This window comes from Callithrix jacchus, chromosome 5 (genome assembly GCF_049354715.1).
Source record: "Callithrix jacchus isolate 240 chromosome 5, calJac240_pri, whole genome shotgun sequence".
NCBI lineage: Eukaryota > Metazoa > Chordata > Mammalia > Primates > Cebidae > Callithrix > Callithrix jacchus.
Window position 1 is genome coordinate 120,953,718 of NC_133506.1, and position 19,480 is coordinate 120,973,197.

A 19,480-nucleotide genomic window follows, 5' to 3' on the forward strand; every position below is an offset into this window, starting at 1 on the left:
TCTGCACAAAAATACTGCATTTCGGCTGGGTGCAGTGGCTCAAGCCTGTAATCCCAGCACTTTGGGAGGCTGAGGCGGGTGGATCACAAGGTCAAGAGATCAAGACCATCCTGGCCAACATGGCGAAACCCCGTCTCTACTAAAAACACAAAAAAGTTAGCCAGGCATGGTGGTGGATGCCTGTAATCCCAGCTACTGGGAAGGCTGAGGCAGGAGAATTGCTTGAACCCAGTAGGCAAAGTTTACAGTGAGCTAAGATCATGCCACTGGACTCCAGTCTGGGTGACAGAGTAAGACTCTGTCTCAAAAAAAAAAAAAAGTATGTTTTTTAAAAAAAAGTATGTCCTTCAACCCTGCCACTTAGTTTACCCAATTTCTGTCTCTAGAACCAATCACTTATTTTTTTATTTTTTTGAGACATAGTCTCAATCTGTTGCCCAGGCTCTAGTACAGTGGCACGATCATGGCTCACTACAGCCTCAACCTCCCAGGCACAGGTGATCCTCCCCCCTTAGCCCTCTGAGTAGCTGGGACTAGAGGTGTGTACCACCACACCAGGCTAACTTTTTGTGGAGACAGTGCTTTGCCATGCTGCCCACACTGGTCTTGAACTCCTGGGCTCTAGCAGTTTGTCTACCTCGGCTTCCCAAAGTGCTGGGATTACAGGTGTGAGCCAGCAGCCTTTTATCAATTTCTTATATATCCTTCTGGTAGTATTAAAAAAAATAGATGTATATAAATCTTCCCTCTTTTGAAACATAAATGGTAGCACACTGTATATTCTTCTGCATCTTGCTTTTCTCAGAGTGCTATGTTTTAGATAAAACCATAGTATAAGATTCATACTATACAAAATGGGCCCATTAGTGGGAGAAGGGGAAATACTTGCTTCACAGATGCTTCCTTACTTTTGTAGAAGGACTCAAGGCGGGATTCCCTTGAACAGAGACTCAGGTGAATTTGTCTCTCTCTCAGTGTGAAATCTCTGTCTTTGTTTCATTAGGGTATGCCTTACTCTGATCTGACTGCTATAAGAAAATAACAAAACCTAGGTAGCTTATAAACAACAATGTATTTCTCACAGTTCTGGAGGCTGGGAAGTCCAAGATCAAGGAGCTAGCAAATTTGGTGTCTGGTGTGAGGGTTCAAATACTGGTTCATGGACAGCCATCTTTTCCTCATGTGGTGAAAAGGGTAAGGAGTCTTCCTTCGGCCTCTTTTATAATGCACTAATCTCATTCATGAAGACTCTGCCCTCGTGACCTAATCACCTCCCAAAGGGCCCACCTCCTAGTATCACTTAGGGAGTTAGGATTTCAACATGAATTTTTAGGGGTACACAAACATTCAGAACACAGCAGGGTACAACAAAAAGGAGGAGGCCACGCTTGCTTGCCACCACTCAGTTGGGTTCTAGTCACTTAGACCTAGAGTGACCATATAATTTTATTATCCAAAGTCAGGCAAACCTCCTGCAAGAACACCAGTCATAAACTCAGACTGTGTTAGGGTAGCCTGGATGTTTGGTCTCCCTGCTGAGACTCTCTGAGCTCCAGTTTCTTGACCTGAAAATGAGGATGTGAGCTGGGTGTCCTAAGAAAGAAGGAGCCTTGTGAAATAACTAATCTTATAAGAAAAGGCATAAACACTTGAGCCAATTATGTGAAAACAGTAATCGGTTGTATAAAGAAAGGGAAAATAAAGCAGTTTTTGAACAGGGGGTATCATTCTTGCCTGTCACTGAGGCCCTAATTCAGTGCCCCAGGGAGATGGGGAGAAGAACAACTTGGGTTCAGGGGAAGGAGTGGATTTTCTTGTATGAGGTTCACCAGGAGCTAAAATGAGTTCATTGACTGGAGTAATAGAGTTAGGTACACACACAGGTTATATATTCGGAATATTGCTATAACCTATTTTATGGCATAGAAATAGGAAGGGGGACTTCTTGGCTTCTAAGGAAATTTTTTTACATGCATACCCATAAATTGTTGAAGACATAGCTGCTGTGGGTTCCACTAAGGTGATGCATGTAGGTACTGGAACAGAGGTTAGTATGAAAGATGAAAGGTGTCAGGTGGAAGAGACCCAGAGCAGTAGACAGACTGAATTCAGGAAGGCATTGTGCCCATGTCCCATGCTCCACCCTGCCTTGGAGTCCTGAGTGGAAACCAGTGAGTCGGCCAAGCTATGCTAGAATGCCAGGTCTTTCCCTGAATGGGAACTTAAATAAACTCCAGGGCCCCACCTGGTACCAGCAGGAAAACAGTGTTTGCTCTAATGAAAAAAATCTTTCTCAGAAAGCATCTGTGTCTCCCATTCCTTTCCAGAACTTGATCCAAACTATGACTAAAGTGTTCTCAACAGAGGGTAAGCAGGGATGTTTGGGAACGAGTGATGGCAGAGTTTCCTTCTTTCTCTGGAAAGGTCTGTAGCTTCTGTGCAGAATACTGCAGGCAGAGTGCCAGGCTCCAAACTAAGGAACAAGCAGGACTTAGTTAACTCACCTGGGATTGTATCTGGAGCAGAAGAGGCTTTCACAGGGACAGCTTTCTCTCTCTTTTGCTGAGCCATAAACTCCCTGCAGAAGTGACCTGTGGCAGAGGCCTGTTAGTATTTATCCCTGTTCATTTTAAAACACTAACCTCAAAGCCAAGAGATTGGAGGAGGGAGAGGGATTGAGGAGTTGCTGGTCAAAGGATACACATTTTCAGTCAGGAGGAACAAGGTTTCTTTTGTTGTTGTTTTTTGTCTGCTTGTGGTCTTACTCTGTTTCCTGAGCTGAAGTGGAACAATCTTGGCTCACTGCAGCCTCATCTTTCCTGAGCTCAAGCAGTCCTCCCACTTCAGCCTCCTGAGTAACTGGGACTACAGGCGTACACCACCACACCTGGCTACTCTTTTCCTATTTTTTGTGGAGACAGGGTCTTGCCATGTTGCCTAGCTGGTCTTGAACTCTGAGTTCAAGTGATCTTCCTGCCTTGGCCTCCCCAAGTTCTGGGATTACAGGCATGAGCCACCTTGGTTGGCCAAGATAGGAAAAATACATTTAAGAGAACTGTATTAGTACACAATGACTGTAGGTGTTTAATAACAGTATATTAGGCCAGGTGTGGTGACCCATGCCTGTAATCCCAGCACAGTCTCACGAAAAAGAATGACCCTAATCCCTGCCTTTTCCTACACAAAAGTTGACATCCGACAGGGTTAGTGATGATGCCTCTGTGATCTAGGACCAGAGGTACTTTGACACCCAAATCTTGCTGTGATTCTGCTTTCATGTAGTCTCAGCAAGTCTGATGGGATTTTGCACATATGGAACCTCTACCCCTATACATAAGAAGTGGTCTGATACACTGCCAGAGCCTGCTCCTAGGCTGGAGGCCTCAATCTATAGTCCTCAGTAAGACTTCTGAATAAAATAAACAAATAAATAAATAAATAAATTTAGAGATGGAGTTTCGCTCTTGTTGCCCAGGCTGAAGTACAATGGTGCGATCTCAGCTCACCGCAACCTCCATCTCCCGGGTTCAAGGGATTCGCCTGCCTCAGCCTCCTGAGTAGCTGGGATTATAGGTGCGTGCCGCCATGCCCGGTTAATTTTTCTGTTTTTAGTAGAGATGGGGTTTCACCATGTTGACCCCGCAGGTCTCGAACTCCTGGTCTCATGATCCGCCCCCCTCAGCCTCCCAAAGGGCTGAGATTACAGGCGTGAACCATCACGTCCGGTCTTAACTCCAGCTCTTTAGAGGATCTAAAGTGACCTTGATGGACTGTGGAAGAAATTACAACACGTGGAATTCCTTGAATAAAAATTAATTGACTTTTAAAAAAAAAAAGCACATAAATGATACATGGCTGATAGCTGTTTATAAACTGGATCTCTCAGGGTTAAATAAGTCATTTTAGGACTTGGGGCATTTAAGGAGATTGAGGCTGTTTTGTGCTTTTGGTAAGGAAAAATACCCAAATAAGCAAGTTATAAATAGAAGTGAAAACCTTCCACTGTAATGTTGTCAGTTCCTCTAGTTTTACCTCTGTTAGGGCAGGTAGGCATATTAAAATGCTGGAACCGAAAAGCTAGAAGTGTGTTCTTTATGGGGTCTGAAAGCTATGCCCCTAATCCCCTACATTTAATTCTAAGCCTGTTTGTCTCGTTTTTGTTACTCAGGGCTGATTTCGATGGAGACGGTATTGCATGAGTTTCACTAACACTGCTAGAAAGTGTGTTTTTCCTGTATTTGGAACCTCTGCATGGGTGAATTGGGGATTTCCACTCCACTTGAAAAAGGCTGAAAGTCTGCCTTGGTGAAAAAGTTTAGCTGCATGATTTTTCTTTGCTTTATTATAGCTATCTGTCATCAGCAAAGTTAACCCATCCTGAAGTTCTGCATGAAAACAATTTTTAAAAAATTAACCAATTAAGAACATTAATTTTTTTTTTTTTTTTTAGGGAGGGAAGGAGGAAGGGAGGAAGGCAGGAAGGGAGGGAAGGAGGAAGGGAGGGAGGGAGGAAGGGAGGGAGGAAGGAAGGGATGAAGGAAGGAAGGGGGGTGTGGGGGGGAGGGAGGGAGGGAGGGAAGGGAAGGAAGGAATTCAAGCAATGAGAGAGACATTGCTGACCTGGATCTAGAGGTTTACAAGTTGATTTCTTTTTCTGAGAGAAGGAAAGAAAAAACAAATGAGTAAAGGAGAGAAAGAGGAAGAGAGAGAGGGAGGGTGAATGGAAATATTGCTTTATTCTGAAAAAAAAAAATGGGTATTAATAATGGCCAATCAATGTTTCATTTAAACCTATGAGTAGGTGTGATGTGGTATTGACAAGAATGTATATTTTATGTATTTGAAGTGGAGAGCTCTATAAATATTTATTAAGTTTACTTGTTCCGGATCTGAGTTCGAGTCCTCGATATCCTTATTAATTTTCTGTCTCATTGAATCTAAGTCTCCTATCTGGGTGTTAGGATCGTTAGCTCTTATTGTTGCATTGATCCTTTTACCACTATATCTTTGTTGCTTTATAATCTATTTTATCCGCTACGAGAATTGCAATTCCTGCTTTTTATTTACTTATTTTTGCTCTCCATTTGGTTGGTAAATCTTTCTCCATCCCTTTGTTTTGAGTCTTTGTGTATCCTTGCATGTGAAACAGGTCTGGATGTAACATGCTGTTGGGTTTTGGCTGTGCCTTTTGATTGGGGGATTTAGTCGATTTAAATTTAGGGTTACTGCCATTTGATGTTAACTGGCTGTTTGATCCATTCATTGATGAATATTCTTCTTTATGTTAGTGCTCTTTACTTTTTGGTATATTTTTAGTAAGGCTAATACTGGTTGTTTCTTTCTGTGTGTAATGTCTCTTTCAGAAGCTCTTGTAAAGCAGGCCTGGTGGTAATAAAATCTCTTGAGTACTTGCTTGTTCATAAAAGATTTTATTTTTCCTTCAGTTGTGAAGCTTAGTTTGGCTAGATATGAAATTCTGGGCTGAAGGTTCTGTTCTTTGAGGATGTTGAATATTGGCCCCCACTCTCTTCTGGCTTGCAGAGTTTCTGCTGAGAGATCTGCTGTAAGTCTGATAGGCTTGCCTTTGTGGGTAACCTGACCTTTCTCTCTGGCTGCCCTTCATATTTTCTCCTTCGTTTCAACCCTGGTGAATCTAACGATTATGTGCCTTGGGGTTGCTCTTCTTGAGGAATATCTTTGTGGTGTTCTCTGTATTACTTGGGGTTGAATATTGACCTGCTTTGCTAGTTCAGGAAAATTTTCCTGAATAATATCCTGAAGGGTATTTTCCAGCTTGGATTCATTCTCTCTGTCACATTCAGGTACACCTATCAAACATAAATTTGGTCTTTTCACATAGTCCCCCATTTCTTGGAGACTTTGCTCATTCCTTTTTATCCTTTTATCTCTAATCTTGTCTTGTTTTCTTTCATTAAGTTGGACTTTGACCTCTGTTATCCTTTCTTCTGCTTGAACAATTCGAGTGTTTAAATCTGTGCATACTTCTCGGAGTTCCTGTATTGTATTCTTCAGTTCCATTAATTCACTTATATTCCTCTCTAAGTTGTCTATTCTCAATAGGATTTCGTCAAACCTTTTTTCAAAGTTCCTAGTTTCTTTACGTTGGGCTACAACATGTTCTTTTAACTCACAGAAGTTTCTTATTATACATTCCTTGAAGAGTGATTCTGTCATTGGGATGCACTCGTTCTCCGTCAAGCCTTGTTCCATTGTTGATGTGGAACTGTGATCCTCTTTAGAGGGAGAGGTGTTCTGATTTTGAGTATTCTCAGCCTTTTTACGCTGGTTTCTTCCCATCATTGTAAATTTATCCTCCTGTCGTCTTTGAAATTACCAACTTTCAGATTAGGTCTCTTGATTGGACGTCCAAGTTGTTAGTTCCCAGGGCCAGAGCAGCGGCGTTAAGACTGATGGTGCTTTTCTGCCCGGGATTCTCCTGTCTGGCTTCCTTCTTGTGTCCATAATGGGCGACTCTGCCTTCCCCGGGCTCCAAACCTCGGTCAGAAGGGGAACCAGTCTCGTTTACTCTGCACCGAGAGCTGCCGCGCTGAGGTGCTGTCACAGCCGCTGCACCAGTCTCAGGAGTCATGCTGGGGACCCGTGTGGGTCCTCCAAACCTCAGTCAGAAGGGGAGCTGGCCCTGTTTACTCTGCTCCGAGAGCTGCCGCGCCAGCCACAAGAGTTGCGCTGGCGGCCTGTGTGGGTCCTCCAAGCCTCGGTCAGAAGGGGAGCCAGCCCTGTTTACTTTGCTCCGAGAGCTGCCGCGCCAGCCACAAGAGTCGCGCTGGCGACTCGTGTGGTTCCTCCACTAGGGATCTTCTGCTCCATGAGTGACCAGAATTTGTCTGAAAGTGTGGCATCCTCTAGTTCTCTGTGCTTTGACTGAGAGCTGCAATCCCAAGCTGTTCAATTTTTTTTTTTTAATATGAGGTCTTGTCTGTCACCCAGGCTGGAGTGCAGTGACACAATCATAGCTCACCGTAACCTTGAACTCCTGGGCTCAATCTATCCTCCTGCCTCAGCCCCCAGAGTAGCTGAAACTGTAGGCTCACATCGCTATGTCCAGCTAATTTCAAAATTTTTTTTTGTGGAGACGAGGTCTCTCTTTGTTGCCGAGGTTGGTCTCAAACTCCTGGCCTTGAGCAGTCCTCCTACCTCAGCCTCTCAAGGTGCTGGGATTACAGGCATGAGCCACTACACCCAGCCCCATATTTTTTTTTAGAGACGGGGTCTGCTATGTTGCCCAGGCTGGCCTCAAACTCCTGGGCTCAAGTGATCCTCCCACCTCAGCCCTTTGAGTAGCCAGGACTGTCACTGTGTGCCACCATCCGGGCTCTTTATTTACTTACTTATTTAGAGGTAATTATTTATTAAAACAATTTTGAATAACTTCTGCTCATGTAATTTGCTTCCTGCCCCAGACCAGAATCCTTTAGCGATGTGTCTCAAAACCCAGGCACCATTCTTTGCAATTTAACAGCAGAGGGTGCTGTGAGCCTGTGGCTGCCAAGGCCTCTGCAGAAGAAAGAAAAAGGTGAAAGAGCCCCTCATGCAGCCAGCCTGAAAGGAGGCTTCTGGTTGTCCTGTTCCCTCGTGGCTTCTGATGACCTTGCCCATGGGATGTGGAGTATTGCATTCCCCAAAATGCAAGCAGGGAATCAAAGGACAAGCTGTGGCCTTTTGGAAATTATTTATCATCTCTGTTTTTGATGAGTTTCAATTCTTCTCCAATTAAATTGATGCTTGATATTTTGTGTATTTAACTCCATCATTCTAGCCGAACCAGATATTCCTTTTCCTTTTTTTCCTGAGACAGAGTCTTACTCTGTCACCTAGTCTGGAGTGCAGTGGTGTGATCTTGATTCACTGCAACCTTTGCCTCCCAGGTTCAAGCGATTCTCAGTCTCCTGAGTAGCTGGGATTACAGGGTATCTACCACCACGTCTGGCTAATTTTTGCATTTTTTATGTGGCACCTTTTATGTGACAGCTAAAAGGAGACAAAAATCAAACTGACATGAAACTTGACGGGAGATAGGAATTCACCATGTTGGCCAGGCTGGTGTCGACCTCCTGACCTCAAGTGATCCGCCTGCCTCGGGCTCCCAAAGTGCTGGGATTACAGGTGTGTGCCACCATGCCGGGCCTTTTTTTTTTTGAGAGGGTCTCACTCTGTCACCCAGGCTGGAGTGCAGTGGCATGATCTTGGCTCACTGCAGTCTCTGCCTCCTGGGCTCAAGCGATCCTCCCATATCAGCCCCCAGAGTAGCTGGGATCACAGGTGTGAACCATCATGCTCAGCTAATTTTTGTATTTTTTGGCGGAGATGGGTTTTATCTGTGCTCAATCTATCTTCCTGCCATAGCCCCTGGAGTAGCTGAAACTATAGGCTCACATTACTATGTCCAGCTAATTTTAAAATTAGCTGGGTGTGGTGGCATGCACCTATAGTCCCAGGTACTCTGGAGGCTGAGATGGGAGGATCACTTGAGCCCAGACTGCAGTGAGCAGTGATTACATCACTGCACTCCAGCCTGAACGACAAAATGAGACCCCCAAAAAAGGGTGAGAATAAAAAAAAAGTGCCAGGTGCAGTGGCTCGTGCCTGTAATCTCAGCACATTTTGGGTGGGTGAGTGGGCAGATCACCCTGAATGAGGGCTGCAGGGAAGTGGGAGGAGATGCAGTTAGAGAGAAAGGGGTCTTGTGGGTCCCTGTAAGGTTACAACTCTTACTCTGAGTGAGATCCCACCCATAAAGGGTTTTAAGCACAGAGCGAGTGTCTGACATTCATTTTAATGTAATCAGCATGGCTGCTGTGTTGAGAGACTGTAGTGGGAGGAACAGAAGGGAGTAGAGGAGGGGGTGTCTGTTGGGAGGTTGATACTGTGATCCTGGTGAGAGGAGATGGAGACTCAGGTCTTGGGGAGGAATGCGTTTGGACGTACTTGATGATTGGATGGGGGAGGGAGGGAAAGGGAGGGGTGAAGGATGCTCTGCTGGGACGGGAACAAGGATCTGGGGGTGACTTGCTGGGCCCTTCATTGCTGTGGCAGTGTCAGGGGATGGGGAGGTGCTGTAAGCAGACAGGGAGGGTCTCCAGGGATTATAGGGGTTTAGTCAACTTGAGCAATCAGCCTGTTTTCCAGCCTCCTGCCCTGCAGCCTGTTTTCCCCTAAACCCTATGTGGAATGTGGGCCCTTTGTTGTTTGGAACCAGCCCCTGACAGACCCCAACTCATAGATGAACCAGAGTGAACGTTCCTCAGGACTGTGCTAGAGTCTGCACCCCAGCAGGTGCACTGGCTTCATGACCATCACGTGTGACCTATGGGATGGCACGAGGCCTCACTGCGTTTGGACAATTGGGACCCCTCCTCCACCATCGATGACGCACCCTCTCCCGTTTCCATCACCCTGGAAAACCCTCCTGTCACTTTCCTTGGGGAGACACTGCTTTGGAGAACATGCCCCATGTCCTCCTTACTTGTGCCGAGTAAAACTCCTATTGATTAAAACCTGCGTTCTCTGGCGGTGGCTCAAGCCTGTAATCCCAGCACTTCGGGAGGCTGAGGCAGGTGGATCACCTGAGGTCAGGAGTTCAAGACCAGCCTGGCCAACATGGTGAAACCCCGTTTCTACTAAAAATACAAAAAATTAGCTGGGCTTGGTGGCATGCATCTGTAATTTCAGTTACTCAGGAGGCTAAGGCAGGCGAATTGCTGGAACCTGGGAGATAGAGGTTGCAGTGAGTCAAGATTGTGCCACTACACTCTAGCCTGGGTGACAGAGTGAGACTGTCTTAAAAAAAAACAAACAGAAAACAACAACAACAACAATAAAACCCTGTGTTCTCATGGCAAGCCATTTGTTACTTGCCAGGAGAACCAACCCCATTCTTCTGGGGTAAAGTGCTGGCAGCAGGGGCCCTGGAGGATCTCAGGAGCCGGTGTCTCTGTTCTGGTGCTTGGGGACTGAGTACAGCTCTGGACATTGTGATTATAGCTCAGTCTTTACTTACTCATTTCTCTTAAAAAAAAAAAAAAGGTTTTTTGCCTCCCTCTGCGAGGTCACACCTAGCCAGCGCCTGGGCCTAGAAGCGGGCTGCAGACCCTCAGCTCCTCCCACCACCTCCCGACCATGGACCCCCGCAGAGTGAACGAGCTTTGGGCTTTTGTGAAGATGTGTAAGCAGGATCCAAGCATTCTGCACACCTAGGAAATGGGCTTCCTGAGGGAGTGGGTAGAGAGTATGGGGGGTAAAATACCATCTGCTACTCAGAAAGCTAAATCGGAAGAAAATACCAAGGAAGAAAAACCTGATAGTAAGAAGGTAGAGGAAGACTTAAAGGCAGACGAACCATCAAGTGAGGAAAGTGATCTAGAAACTGATAATGAAGGTGTGATTGAACCAGACACTGACGCCCCTCAAGCAATGGGAGATGAGAATGCAGAGATAACAGAGGAGATGATGGATCAGGCAATTGATCAGAAAGTGTCTGCTATTGAAGCCCTAAATTGATGGTGAATTGCAGAAAGCCACTGACTTATGTTCACAGATGCCATCAAGCTGAATCCTCGCTTGGCCATTTTGTATGCCAAGAGGGCCAGTGTCTTCGTCAAGTTACAGAAGCCAAATGCTGCCATCCGCCACTGTGACAGAACCATTGACATAAGTCCTGATTCAGCTCAGTCTTACAAGTGGCGAGGGAAAGCATAGACTTCTAGGCCTCTGCGAGGAAGCAGCCCATGATCTTGCCCCTTGCCTGTAAATTGGATTATGATGAAGATGCGAGTGCAATGCTGAAAAAAGTTCAACTTAGGGCACAGAAAATTGCAGAACATTGGAGAAAGTATGAGCGAAAACGTGAAGAGTGAGAGATCAAAGAAAGAATAGAAAGAGCATGAGAGAGCGCAGAGCAGGGAAGAAGCCAGATGACAGCCAGGAAGGAGCTCAGTATGGCTCTTTTCCAGGTGGCTTTCCTGGGGGAATGCCTGGAATGGCCAAAATGCCTGGACTCAATGAAATGCTTAGTGATCCAGAGGTTATGGTGGCCTTCCAGGATATGGTTCAGAACCCAGCAAATATGTCAAAATATCAGAGCAACCCAAAGGTTATGAATCTTATCAGCAAATTGTCAGCCAAATTTGGAGGTCAAGCGTAATGGCCTTCTGATAAATAAAGACTTTGCTGAAGGAAAAGCAACCTAGATCACCTTATGGATGTTGCAATAATACAAACAAGTGTACCTCTGACCTCCTCATCAAGAGAGCTGGGTGAAGATAATCCCTACTCCTCTCCCCAAATGCAGCTGAAGCATTTTACAGTGGCTTGCCGTGAGGGTATTCATTCAGATAATGTTTTCCTGCTAGGAATTACAAACTTTAAACACTTTTTAACCTTAAAAATATTTGAAACAAATTTAAAGCGTTGTTAATTCTTATATTTTTCTCTTTTTTTTGAGATGGAGTTTCACTCTTGTTACCCAGGCTGGAGTGCAATGGCGCAATCTTGGCTCACCACAACCTCTGCCTCCTGGGTTCAAGCAATTCTCCTGCCTCAGCCTCCTGAGTAGCTGGGACTACAGGCATGCACCACCATGCCCAGCTAATTTTTTCTTTGTATTTTTAGTGGAGATGGGGATTTCACCATGTTGACCAGGATAGTCTCGATCTCTTGACCTTGTGATCCACCTACCTCAGCCTCCCAAAGTGCTGGGATTATAGGCGTGAGCCACCGCGCCTGGCCGTATTTTTCTTTACTAATCATTTTGGATTTTTCTTCTTTGAATTATTGGGCAGGGAAGATACTTAATGTGTAGAAGATTTTTGCTCTATTTTAAGTGAAATAAAAGTTTATTAGTATGAGGCAAACATAACTCATCTTGAGGATAAAGTCTGTGTTGGATATGTGGTTCCTGAAGCATTTTGACTTGTCTTTTTAAATGCTTTATCTTTTTCTTTAAAGGTTTATTGCAATAAAACTAATCGGAACCACCAGAATTTCAGTAGGGCCTGGGTAGGGACTGGAAGTGCTTGGCAGGGCGGCAGCAATCTTGCAGTGTTTTATATAACATGCACCCTTGGGCAGGTTGCCCTTAAATCTTACATTGTGGTGAAGGGATGATTTTTTTGTAATGCTGCAGTAGAGTTTGAGTACTTACTTCTGTTCTTGTCGAGTATATCTAATAAATGTATCATATTATGTCCACGTAGGGGAAATAAGGGAGTACTTTTCTTTTTTATATTTCTATGCTTCAAATTCTCTTTCCTAGTCAAAAAATGCCCAACTCTGCTTGTTACATTTTTCTCCCTGACTTTTCTTGGGCTAAAGACAGGCTTTTCCCACCAATGTCATCACTGCTCTCATCATTAACAGCATAATTATACAAGCATATTTAATGCTGAGTTTAATTTAACATGTAATACATACGGTAATTGTAGGTTAATACCCACAACAACTAGTTTCTTACTTGGCCTTGAGAATGCTTATTTAAGTTCCACTCTGGCAAAATCTCATCATATCAAAAGACACTGGAAAGAAGGATTCCCTTTGGTGTCTGGTCTTCTACTTAGAAAATACCTATTGCATATTTGCAAAGGTATATGCCACAATTGAGAAAAGAAAATCCTGTGATTTTTGTGTAGAAAAAATAATTTTTTAAAAATTAAAAAAAGGGGAAAAAAGGAAATAAAAGAAAGAAAATACCTATTGCAGTTAGAGTTTATCTTGTAGTATTCATCTTTGTATTTTGAAGATAATAAGGTTTGAATTAAATTGATATGCTCAGAAGGGAACCAATTTTTTTTGTCCAGTGTAAATTATAAATGAGATAACCGACAGTTACTCATTGTGGCGTTGTTGAGATGATGAAAGACTCACTGTCTTTGTATCCAGCTCTTCCTTAAATAGCGTTACCATACCTCCACCTCTGCTTGCTTTCTTTCCCTTCCCTCCAATGATAAAGAAAATGATAACTTTTCTGTTGTGCATTCAATTCTTATTTTAAACAAGAATTGAATAGGCCTTGTACCTGACATTGCTAAGTATAGGCCTTGTACCTGACATTGCTATGTTTCTACCGATGTTTCAATTTAAAGTGCTAGTGTTTAAAAACATTTTCAAGGGATAAGACCTTCCGTACTTTGCTTATTTGAAGAATCCGTGGTAGGAGCAGTGAAGTCAATTCTGTGGAGCACATTTCTAAAATAGCACATTTCTGAAATCATAAATGAGTTGATTCAGGTTCTAATCCTTTGGCATATACAAGCAGACAGAAATGCATCTGTTATGTAAATGAGAAAAGGCCATTATGCTGATGGAGCATGCTTTTTAAATCCTTTAAAAACACCATATAAACTTGCATTTGAGCTTGAAGAAAAAAAGGTTTTTTGATAGTTTAGTTAGGCAGCAGAGGGGTCTTCTGATTTTTATGGGGTGGTTGGCTAAGTTTAACCACCCAGAAACAAATGTTTCTCATTAAGAAACATTAGGCTGGTCCGATGGTAGTGGGTTATCAGAACTTATTAACATTAGTGTCGCTAAAGTTGATATACAACCCCCCGCTGCTAAATTTCACTGGCTTAAGAAAAAAAGAAATCTTAGTTAAAAATAAAACAAGACATAGTTACCCCCAGAAAAAAGAAAAAACAAATTAGGGAAAGCATGAGCTTTGGAGCCCACAGTTTTTACCCTGCCATTTTGATTACAAGGGTGTTTTAACTTAGGTGACATTTTCTCGTAAATACGTTGAAATCAGAATTCTACCAACACTGATGACTTTTCATTAAAACTCTGTAAATTGTGGATTAATATGGAAAACCGGCCGGGTGCATTGGCTCATGCCCGTAATCCCAGCACTTTGGGAGGCCGAGGCAGGCGGATCATGAGGTCGGGAGATCAAGACCATTCTGACCAACATGGTGAGACCCCGTCTCTGCTAAAAATACAAAAATTAGCTGAGCATGGTGGTATGTGCCTGTAATCCCTCAGCTACTCAGGAGGCTGAGGCAGAAGAATTGCTTGAACCAGGGAGTCGGCGGTTGTAGTGAGTGGGAGATTGCCACTGAACTCCAGCCTGGCGACAGAGAGAGACTCCGTCTCAAAAAACAAATGAACAAACAAAACACAAATCACAAAGCAGAATAGGACAACTAACCTTTTTTTTTTTTTTTTTTTTTTTTTAAACAGAGTCTCTTTATCCTGTTGCCCAGGCTGGAGTGCAGTAGCGCTATTGTAACGTCCAACTTCTGGGCTCAAGGGGTCCTTGTACCTCAGCCTCCCGAGTAGCTGGGATTGTAGGTGCAAGCCACCACACCCAGCCATTGACTCTTAATATTTCTCACATTTTTTTAACCTTTAGAGAAATCTCTGATGTATCTGATGAAATAGTTGTCTGAAGTTCAGTAGCTCTTTCGGGTTCATGTCGATTTTCGATACTCTCTTCAAGAGGCATTGATGGATCTAGGATTTAAAAAAGGTTTCTCATATTCTCAGTACTTGTTTTTCCCAAATGTTAACTTCAGTTATTTCTGTTTCTTTTGTATTTTTTTATTTTAGTTTTTTGTAGCTATGGAGTCTCCCTGTATTGCCCAGGCAGGTCTTGAGTTCCTGAACTCAAGTGATTCTCCTGCCTCAGCCTCCCAGAGTGAGCCACTGAGACTTGGCCCTCAGTTATTTCTCAATGATGAGATTGGAGTGATTTTTATTTTCATCTTTATACTTTTCAGTAGTTTTCAACATATCTGAAAGAAATGGTCTTCTTTGTAATTCCTTTGTGTGATACTTTTCTAATCACAAAAAGCAGGATAAAGAGCCAGGTATGGGGATATGCACTTATATAATCCTAGATGCTCAGGAGGCTGTGGAAGGATGATCGTTTGAGCTCAGGAGTTTGAGAGCAGCCTGAGTAGCATAGCAAGACTCTGCCTCAACAAGAACAACAAAAAGTTAAAATACTCTGTCAGAGCAATAAAGACCTTAAACTTCCAAAGGTCAACTCAGTAAAACACAACCAACCAAGTTCCCTGAAACTCTCAATTATGATTTTACTACCAAAGCAGTCACTGTCTTGGAAGGATGACTGGCTCTCAGGAGGCTGCCTCAAATGATGCATGTGAAATTCACGTGGGCTTCTGATGTGTGGTATGTGTGTGTTTTGAGATTGTGTTTCCTGCTGTTTATAACAGGAGGATAGGCCAGGCGGGGTGGCTCCTGCTTGTAATCCCAGCACTTTGGAAGGCTGAAGTGGGCGGATCACCTGAAGTTGGAAGTTCAAGACCAGCCTGACCAACATGAAGAAACCCCATCTCTACTAAAATTACAAAATTAGTTGGGTGTGGTGGCATGTGCCTGTAATCCCGGCTACTCGGGAGGCTGAGGCAGGAGAATCGCTTGAACTCGGGAGGCGGAGGTTGTGCTGAGCTAAGATATCGCACCATTGCACTCCAGCCTGGGCAAAAAGAGCAGAAACTCCATCTAAAAAAAAAAAAAACACAAAAAACAGGAGGATAGTCTGGTCAACCACAACAAGGAGACCAAGCCAACAGCCATCATCAGCAAAGGGACAGAATAATGGCAGTTGGCAAGGCAAATGAGGCCTAGTAAAGGAAATGCAAGTACAATGAGGGCGATGATTCAATCTCTATGCAGGAATATTGCAGATAAAATCAATGCTGCTGCTTTTTTCTTTTATAAAGATGGGGCTACACCATGTTGTCCAGGCTAGTCTTGAACTCTGGGCCTCAAGCAATTCTCCTGTCTTGCCTCTTAGTGTTGGGATTACAGGCATGAGCCACCGGACCTGTCCTGAAAATATTTTATACTGAAAAAGTTACAACGTAGAGTTGAATTGGAAACATTATTGTGAAATCATAACCTTTAAGATAAATATAATTTCCTGGCTTTGACCCTAAAATACAGTTCATTAACAGCATTTCTTTTCTGTCTTTTTTTTTTTTGAAATGGAATCTCTCTCTGTTGCCCAGGCTAGAGTGCAGTGGCAGGCACAACCTTGGCTCACTGTAACCTCCACCTCCAGAGTTCAAGTGATTCTCCTGCCTCAGCCCTGGAGTAGCTGGGACTACTGGCACACACCACTGTGCCTAATTTTTGTATTTTTAGTATAGATGGGGGTCTCACCATATTGGCCAGGTTGGTCACAAACTCCTGACCTCAGGTGATCCGCCTGCCTCGGCCTCCCAAAGTGCTGGAATTACAGGCATGAGCCACCATGTCTGATTCATCAATAGCATTTCTTCCACCAACACCCACTCTCATGCCCCCGTCAAAAGGAAACGAGACTTCTTGGTGGGTGGCTGATTCTGTGTTTTGGAACAAGGAAAATTTAGAAAGGGCCTAGAACATAAGGATTTTAGGCTGGTAATGGTTGAAGGGTAAGAAAGCCACTGACCAAATTGTAGCAATTTGACATCACGAAAGGAACATAGTAATTATGTTTATTTATAACTAACAATTATGATTAAAATAAGTTGAGGGTGTGAAAGACCTCAAAACAAAAAATTGGCATATGATTTTCTGATAATATGATATATGATTTTTCTCTGCTTTTGTGATACTTGAAGCACCATAAAGGGGACAGGGAGCTGGAGTGTCACAGGGGCTGAGGCAATGTAATTGGTTAAGCCACCAGCAGGGTGTTCGATCACCAACAAAAAGAAAAAGTCCTATCCCAAAGGCCCATGGGGCTGAAGCAGGTTTTGGTTCCCTCTAGAACTTCTGAAAGTCAGCCTGTATCTTGATACACAGCAACGGAGCTTAGTCATGTCTTTCCAGTCACTGGCTGCTCAGAGAGTTTGTTCCCCACCTCCTGGGAGAACTTTCCTGGGAAGAGGCCAGTGTTTCTATCTAAGCCTGACTGGTCCTGTGAATTTCCAGCCTTCTTCTCATTTCAGGTTGGGAGTGCCTACGCACATTTTTTGTTGTTGTTAAGTCATTTGTGGACCTCTATTATTGTTGAATCTATCATTTGTTTTCCAAGTTGGGAGCAAACAGTAATATATCGCTTCATTTATTACTCAACCAAGATTGCTGGAGGCCTCCTCATGTGTCAGGCCAGGGCTAGGCACAGGGCGAGCAAAGAAGGTATGGAGCTGCCCTCATGGAGCCAAGTCTAGTGGGGAAGATGGACCTGATTCAAATTATCACAAAGAGACGCTTAGTAGAGAGCAAAGTAAAAGGGGTGCTTTGGCAGGCCCAGAAGAAGAACTTGATCATGACTCAGGGTGGGTGGGCAGGGAGGCTTCCTTGAGAAAGTGCTATTGATGTGGAGAGTGAATTATGTGAAGAGGCAGGGGAGTGTTCTGAGAAGAGGGTTGTGTGAAACCCTCAGCTTGGAGGAGGGCTGGAGTGTGTTGCATTGGGGGAATCAAGAGGACATTGGCTGCACTTTGTGGAATGAGGTGAAGGTGGCCAGGTCAGATGTGGTAGACAAGGTCCAGTTGGAGTAGACTTTGGAGGCTATATAAAGGTTTTGCTTTGTTTTGGTTTGGTAAGAGCATTATTGAGATATAATTCACACGCCACAAAATTCATCCATTTAAAATGTACTGTTTGGTAGCTGGTTGAGGTGGTTCACACCTGTAATCCCAGCATTTTGGGAGGCAGAGGCAGGTGGATCACTTGAGGTCAGGAGTTCGAGACCAGCCTGGTCAACATAGTGAAACCCCATCTCTATTAAAAATACAATTAGCTGGGCGTGGTGTCAGGCACCTGTAATCCTAGATACTCAGGAGGCTGAAGCAAGAGAATTGCTTGAATCCAGCAGGTAGAGGTCGCAAAAAGCCGAGATCCCGCCACTGCACTCCAGCCTGGGTGACAGAGCAAGACTCCATCTCAGAAAACAAACAGGCGGGGCACAGTGGTTCATGCCTATAATTGCAGCACTTTGGGAGGCTGAGGTGGGTGGACCACCTGAGGTCGGGAGTTCAAGACCAGCCTGACCAACATGGAGAAACCCCATCTCTACTAAAAGTGTAAAATTAGCCAGGCATGGTGGTGCATGCCTGTAATCCCAGCTACTCAGAAGGTTGAGGCAAGAGAATTGCTTGAACTCGGGATGTGGAGGTTTCAGTGAGCTGAGATCACACCACTGCTCTCCAGCCTGGGATAGAGCGAGACTCCATCTCAAAAAAATAAAAAATAAATAAAATAAAAATAAGAAATAAAAGGCCGGGTGCAGTGGCTCATGCCTGTACTCCCAATACTTTGGGAGGCCGAGGCTGGCAGATCATGAGGTCGGGAGTTCGAGACCAGTCTGGCCAACATGCTGAACCCGTCTCTAGTAAAAATACAAAAATTACCCGGGCGTGGTGGCGCGTGCCTGTAGTCCCAGCTACTCAGAAGGCTGAGGCAGGATAATCACTTGAACTTGGGAGGCAGAGGTTGCAGTGAGCCATGATCATGCCACTGCACTCCAGCCTGGGACAGAGTGAGACTCGATCTAAATAAATAAATTTAAAAAGTAAAATTAAAAATAAAAGGCAGGGGGAGGGGGTGGGTCATGCCTGTAATCTTAACATTTTGGGAGGCCGAAGTGGGCAGATCACTTGAAGTCAGGAATTTGAGATTAGCCTTGCCAACATGGTGAAACCCTGTCTCTACTAAAAATACAAAAATTAGCCAGTTGTGGTGGCAAATGCCTGTAATCCCAGCTATTCGGGAGGCTGAGGCAAGAGAATTGCTTGAACCTAGGAGGTGGAGGTTGCAGTGAGCTGAGATCATGCCATTGCACTCCAGCCTGGGGGATAAGAGCAAAACTTGTCTCAAAAATGAAAGAAAGAAAGTACAATTCGGCAGGGCATGGTGGCTCATGCCTGTAATCCCAGCACGTTGGGAGGCCAAGGTGGGAGGATTGCTTAAGGCCAGGAGTTTGAGACCAGCCTGGGCAACATAGTGCAACTTCATCTCTACAAAAAACACACAAAAAATGAAAAACAAGCTAGCCAGGCATGGTGGTATGTGCCTGTAGTCCCTGCCACTCTAGAGGCTAAATTGGGAGGATCTCTTGAGCCCAGGAGGTTGAGGCTGCAGTGAGCTATGATCATACCACTGTATTCCAGTCTGGGTGTCAGAGTAAGACCCTGTCTCAAAAAAAAAAAAAAAAAAAAAATAATGTTGTAAAAACAAAAATGAAATAAAAAAAGAAAAAATACAATTTGTGGCCGGGCGCAGTGGCTCAAGTCTGTAATCCCAGCACTTTGGGAGGCCGAGGCGGGTGGATCACGAGGTCAAGAGATCGAGACTATCCTGTTCAACATGGTGAAACCCCGTCTCTACTACAAATGCAAAAAATTAGCTGGGCATGGTGGCACGTGCCTGTACTCCCAGCTACTCAGGAGGCTGAGGCAGGAGAATTGCCTGAACCCAGGAGGCGGAGGTTGCAGTGAGCCAAGATCGTGCCATTGCACTCCAGCCTGGGTAACAAGAGTGAAACTCCGTCTCA

The 19,480-nt window shown here is 44.3% G+C and overlaps 1 pseudogene; it reads left to right on the top strand.

Annotated features, from left to right (window-relative positions):
• The first annotated feature begins 10,028 nt into the window (after positions 1–10,028).
• On the top strand, positions 10,029–11,302 carry LOC144582691 (putative protein FAM10A4; annotated as a pseudogene).
• Positions 11,303–19,480: the final 8,178 nt, after the last annotated feature.